Genomic DNA, 6,897 nt, shown 5'->3' with positions numbered 1-6,897 from the left:
TAGAGCAAGTCTTACCAGTGATGGCAGTTGCCTCTCTCCCCCCAACCAGACCTACAAGCTCCACACACCAGATGCCACGGATCCCATCCCACCACCTCAGCACCTCAGTCAGGTCAACCATCTGCCAGCCATAAGAAGGCCTATACTTGTAGCTCTAGGGTAGCCACTGGTCATATCCATGCAGACAGAGTACCAACTGCGACAATGCATAGCCAAGAAGGGCTCAAGGGCGTGGCCAGTAACCACACTGATGGCAACACCAGCACCTGAGAGGTGCCAGTGAGGACCAGACTGTCCAGCCCCACCATGTTGAAGCCTAAGCAAGCCATGAAAAAGAACTCTGTAGCTACCCACAGGCAGCAATTACAACCATCCCAATGGCCAGAAGACAACATGAGGATGGTGCGCTAGCTGGCACTCCAGAAAGGAGGGTTTCAAGGCAGAAAATGAGACAAACAGAAGGTAGGTCCCACTTGTAATGTGTGTGACCACCAACAAACATCAGCAACCACACTGACCCTATACATACCCAAGATGTGGCCCAGCAACCAATCACCCTGGACCACCACGGGCAGCTAAAGTGCCACCCTTGGAGGTGAAAATGTTCAGTGTCAAAGACATCTCCATGTAGGAGTAAGCAGGAGATGCCAGACTGAACCACAGTAGATGTCACTTGAATCATGATAGAGAGAACTGTGATAAATAAGATTGTATTGTTCCGATGCTGCAGATAGATGGACAAAGGGTGGGGCCTTTGAGGCCCTCATTCCTTGACGATTGATGCAGCTAGTTTAACATCTTGAAGTATGGCAAGATCTTCAGTCCATCTCAAGGGTATTTTGCGTCGGGAGAACTTGAAGACTCCTTTAAAACCTAACCAGAAATATGTGCTGGCCCCGTAAACATTGCTGGTATTTCAGCCTACAGCGATATCCTAATCCTCCAATCTCAGAAGGCGAAACTCTTCAAGTAGAAGAAAGATTGAGAAGCAGAAGAGCATTTTACTGAAGGAGAGCATGTAGTCACCCAAGATCTGATGGCCAGAAGTGAAATTTTGGCAATAATCAAAAGGTAACTCGTAGGCGAAAACTAGTAGCTACAACACAACCATTGACATAGTCAGAACTCAAGACCAAAGACCCCAGTAACTACTGAGAGAAGTCAAAGATCTCCAATGTAATCCAAGACAGTGAAGAGCATTGTGGGTAAGAAAGGAATACTACCTTAGTGGAGCACAGAGAGAAGTAAGGAAATTACTTGGAACAAGTACTGAAGAGCCTATCCTCAGCGGCAGTACAGGCCTCCTTGTGTAGTGCTCTTCTGGCCAATCCCAACCCTGGTGACTCATAATTATGAAACATGTAAAATGCTCATAAAGAAGCCATATACTCAAAATCTATAACTCGTAATCTAGTCATATGCGAACTATAACTAATCATAATGTAAGTAAGTCATATGACTCACATGAGTCTTATACATGACACACAAGATTTATAATCTACTCATGTGGGAAATGTAAGAAATTATAAGATAAACTAATCAGATGAGTTGAGTGAGTTATATGCATGAGGCCTATGACTCAGAATCAAGTGATGTACAAAATCCTGCCATATCGATGAAAGATTTGAACACTGAATATTGTTTCACCTGACAAACAATCTAGTAACTTCCCATGAAGTCTGGCTTAACAAGTTACTTTCCTGGTAGGGTATCTTGCCTTCATAATAGGTTAGCTCATACCCCAAGGCAAGGTACCTCGAGTCTAAAGGTAGGATAACAGCACCCTGAGCTTCCTGACACAGTATAGTAACTCTAGCGGAACTTACTGTCAAGCAATTTAGGGTAACTCTGAGATTAACTCATGGGGTTACTATCCCTAGTAGCATGACCACCACTCCTTACCAGCACCTATAGACCTCTTAGTCTGACATAGCATGTCAAACCGAGCTACCTAACTGACAGTACCTCTATTTGGTAGACTCTGGTCTACCACCATCCATACTGCGGTGGTCTCTTAACACCGGTATCAGTATAGATTTGGCTCTCCGTAATAGTACTCTATGGTGTCGCATTAAACTAGTGTAGACTATGCCAGATACTTATTGGCGCATAATCTACAGCAGACTATTCACATCTTTGACAATTCCATCATCTAGTATAGTGCAAAATTCATCCACACTCTCTACCCAAATTGGTACTGCTGCTAGTATCAGAAGCACAAGTCTAACTTGCGAATCTATTACGATACAACATTAGCATATGGGGCCCGATATTGTTTTACAGTGGAATACAACATCAGGGCCAGAGGCAGCCATAATATAACAAGCTAAGACTCTAATTCTCCGGTACACACCTTTTGTTGACCTGCTCCCGCTTGTGGTTAATGTGACTTGTAGGTAAATTGGGTTTAGCTTCAGGTGCGCGCTAGTTGAGATTTTAAATTCATGACTCCCTGAACCATAACAGGAAATGGTAAAAATAGTAAGGGTACACAGTGAAAATGAGAGATGGCACAACCGCACATGCAGTACTAACTGGGAAAGATCTGCATTTGGCACTGTGAGATAAGATTGCAGTTTCTCCAACAGGTTAACTATTAAATTCTCAAATTATATAATCTCCTGGAAGGTTATCCAACTACTCTTGCATACAGGATGGACTACATTCTGGAAGATGATAAATCTGTGTGCACCCCACAGGTGTACAAGGTTGGCACCCAGTTGACAAGATGGCCCATTGCCAAAATGACTAGAGTTGATTGAACTCTGTGCAGGATATTCTATTACAATTCCTGGCATGTGAGATTGCCAAGGCCATGTGGGGAAAGTACTTTGAAGGCCATAGGATATGGGAAATTGCCCAACAGGATTTTCCTAGATGAATCAATGGCTTGATACATTACCTAACAAGTGCAATATTGTGCCAGACCCTATGGGCATGCCAAAGTGGAGTATTTAAGAATCTGAGTAACTTCAAGTATGAGACAGCTGGAGGTTAGTCTCCTATAAACAAGACATTTTATTTGCAACTAAAATAACTCACTTGATATCAGACCGCCTTGCCAGGCAGAGAGCAATGTAGGCAGATTCTGCGAGGGAGGTGCTCCTCATGATTCTGGAGAAGACCCTGCAAACCACCAGGGCAAAGGTGAAAATCATATCCAGAAAGCAAAAAGATTATTCCCTGGAGTCCAAAGAAAGCTGGGCACCAGTAGCTCAAGATTTATGCAGAACAACCTCTAGCCTGGCTCTGTCACATCTAATGACTATACGATCTGACGCTCAAGTTCTGCCTATAGTAGACCTAGTTAGGCGCCAGCACATCCCAGGCGATTCTGTGGAAACAGGCCTTTCATTAGATTTTCCCATGACCTCAGCTGCAAGCCTACCCCCCTTTCTGTATTCTGATTCCAGAAGTCTGAATAGCTTATATGAGGCTACCTAAGGATGGGCAGAAGACAACATTTCAAGCCCTACTTAATCACAATACCTTAAAGTTAGCTTTGACAATATGGAGAAATGGGGAGCCAGCATGACTGTGAGTATTAGTGAGGCTACTGAGGGTGTAATGGGGTATAAAGTAGCAAGAATTGATTAAATTTTATTTTCTATAATGGGATGTGCCACAATGGCAGGTGTATAGGAAATGACATTTACAATATGAGAATGTAAGAAAAGGTTAGTACAATGTACAAGGGTGTCTAGGTAATTGGAAAGTACAACCATCATCAGCAGAAACTTTGGAACAATAGACAACAATAGAAACAATATAGTGATAGCATGGTAGATCGTTTATAGAGGTTAGATAGTATCAGGACCATCAAAATATTGAGTAATAGTATCGAGAGAGAAACCAGAATGCCTTGATTGTATTAGAAAGTTTGATAAATAAAGTTAAAACTTATGGCATAGGGAGTATATAAGAAAAACCATCTAGGCGTTCATGGTGGAAAAGAGCTCAAGAGTATACTAAGTGTAAAGAGCAAGGCCAGACAGACAATACAGGTGTGGATTGAACATCAGGAAAGATTGTGACTGGATTAGATATCGAGCAAAATAAAACATTTTGTTCAGGCATTACTCAGTGGTAACTGCAAAAGGTATGCCATGGTGAGGCCACTAGCATGGACTACCAGATATGCCACAGGTACCATGAGAGTTCACCAAATACTGTCAAGGCGTTGAGTATACAAGGGTCTGTGTCAGGATAGAGGTTGGAGGAGGGACATTAAATGATGGAAGACAAGACATGACATCCTACTGATGTCGTGTCCTGATTCACAATTAGCATTTCGACCATCATGTGCACCAAGCACAGAGCAAGCCCGAGGCAGGAGGATAAATTTCAATGATGTTGTTGAAACCCTATGCAATGCTTCACTTATCGAAGCTAGTAGATCATAAGCTTTCTTTAATACTGCATTCAAGCCACTGTAATCAATATATAGCCTTAATCATCTATCTTATTTCTTGACAAAAAGGATAAGCGCTCCAGTTAATAATAATAATAGTTGTACTCTATTTCTCTCCAAGTTCCTTAACAGATACTCTCAGAGTATGTTATGTTCTTCTCTATTTAGTATGTATAGTTTGATAAAAGGTGACATTATTTCTTGTTTGAGTTCAATCATGTAGTCTACTTCTCATTGTGGTGGTTCTTTCGTTTGTACTTTTTCCCCAAAGATATTGAGGAACCTAAGATACTCTTCTGATATCTGTTGTTGTAATATCTTATTTCTACTCTCCTGTTTCTTGAATACAACTCTGTACTTATTATTGTAGCAGTCAGAGTACGCTTCTTATCCTCTAATTTGAGAATCCTTGTGGCTTCTCTATTCTTATACATTCATTTGAATACATTCTTGGTAGTAAATGATATCATTGGACCTGTAGTTTATTTGTCTGTACTGCTGAATCTGTCCCCTCCCAATTCTGTTTTCTTAATTCCTTGTACAGTTGTGTCCGGAATGTAATGATACCGCTCCACAGCAACCGCAACCACCACCATTGATGAAATCAACCATAGAAAAAATGCAAGTAGTAACTCAATTAAAAGAAAACTGAAAGTAGATACAATAGGCTTTCAAAAAATCCTACTACCACTTTGTATGACCTCCTTCTGTATCCAATTCAGCCTGAATTCTATCTGGCATCCTAACTATCCAGCCATCCAATGTCTCTTGAGGAATTAAATCCCACTCTTTCTTTGCTACCAGAAATAATTCAGCAGTACTGTGGGACCTTTTTTACAACCTGCAGAATCACTTTCTGAGGGCTCTTTTGAGAAGTTCCCAAGAATTCTCAATTGGATTGAGATCTGGGGAGTTGGGTGGCCAAGGCAAGTTCTGATAACCAGAGTCTGGGTACAATTTCTGATTTTCTGCACTACCATACCATGAGGCATTATCTGCAGCTAGGTAGATGTCTTTAGAAGATCTATCAAGACCTTCTATAAAAGGTGTGAGGTAATGCTGGTGGATCTCAGTTGCATATTAGTGGGAATTAAGGCAAGTCTATCCCTTTTGCTAGTTCTTTCCTCCTCAGTCCTCTTCCTGACAAGAATTAACTCAGTCCTGCCACCGTTCATTATTACAACTGTAATGATCCCTCCTCGGATAGTTAGTTCTTAGCCATAGGGAACGATACTTCACTTCTTCTTCTCCTTCTTTCTTCATCACATGATAGCCGTAGGCCTCTACCTACGTTACTGATAGTAGAAGACCTTTGCCTTCTATTGGAAACACCTATCCTAAGTTTTCTCTAACTCTCCTGCATGAAGGGCTTTTCTTGGCATAATGATATCGTTGCAATAAAGATAAAGATCATAAAAGTGTCTTAGATTCGTTAGTAGGAAAAGTACTTAGAATTCAATCTAATTTTATGTAAACTCATACCGCCAACACTGGCATACAACGAGCCCCCGTGGGCACAGGGATACCGCTAACTGGTATCCCATAAATCCTAAGCTAACTAAGTTTATGGTTCCGCACCTACCATCCCTGAGTCATACCCACATGGAAACTAATCACAAGACCATCAAACAACCCACCACTTGCCCCGGTCCAAGTTCATAGCTCCTCTGGTATGAAGCGATCCAGCACTAAGCGTAGCCTAAGCTGAGCAAAAGACCGACACGACTAGGTTCCTCATCCAACAAACATAAAACACTACCACTCGGTCTAAATACTGTCTCATAAAACCTCCACCACAATTGAAAACCAACAAAACATAAACTAAACCTACAGGCGGCACAATAGCAGGGAGGATGCGACCCAGGTGTCTACCTCTCGCACCTGCCTGCCAGGCTGTTGACCCTATGAACCCACTTTGCTAGTTGCCAGTGAAGAGCATACCGGTGAGGAGGACCTGTACCCACTGGCTGGCCCCAAAGAAAACAACACAAACATAGGAAATACATAGAGGTAGTGACAGACCGAAAAGGTCAGTGTGGCCTATCTCCCACCCGTGGTGCCATGCCTCCTCCCGCCAAACCCATAGCCCAACCAAAGAAACCAAACAAACCCCACGAAAGCCCAGCACATAAAGCCCAAACAAGTCCAACCAGGTGGTTGCAATCCACTATCCCCACAGGTGGCCATCAGCCAGCCAGGCCACCGGGAAGCTTTGCAGCACTCAGCAGCTTCACCCAACAGCTCCAGCCGGACTGGAAATACTTAATTAGACCTCACCCAACCTGACACAGGCCTGACCGGTACTCACAGGTGCCTCCCCCCCCCCAATCAGCTCTCCCAAGCCCCACACTGAAGACACCGCAGAGCCCATGCAGCCCCCCCAGCCCCTCAGACAGATTAACCATCCGACAGCCACATGACGGCCTGTACTCAACCCCATCAGGTAGCCATTGGTCTTGGCCACACCAACAGAGCCCCCACCCTCA

This window comes from Tuber melanosporum (genome assembly GCF_000151645.1).
Source record: "Tuber melanosporum whole genome shotgun sequence assembly, scaffold_1, strain Mel28".
Taxonomy (NCBI): Eukaryota; Fungi; Ascomycota; class Pezizomycetes; order Pezizales; family Tuberaceae; genus Tuber; species Tuber melanosporum.
This window is presented reverse-complemented; position numbering follows the sequence as displayed.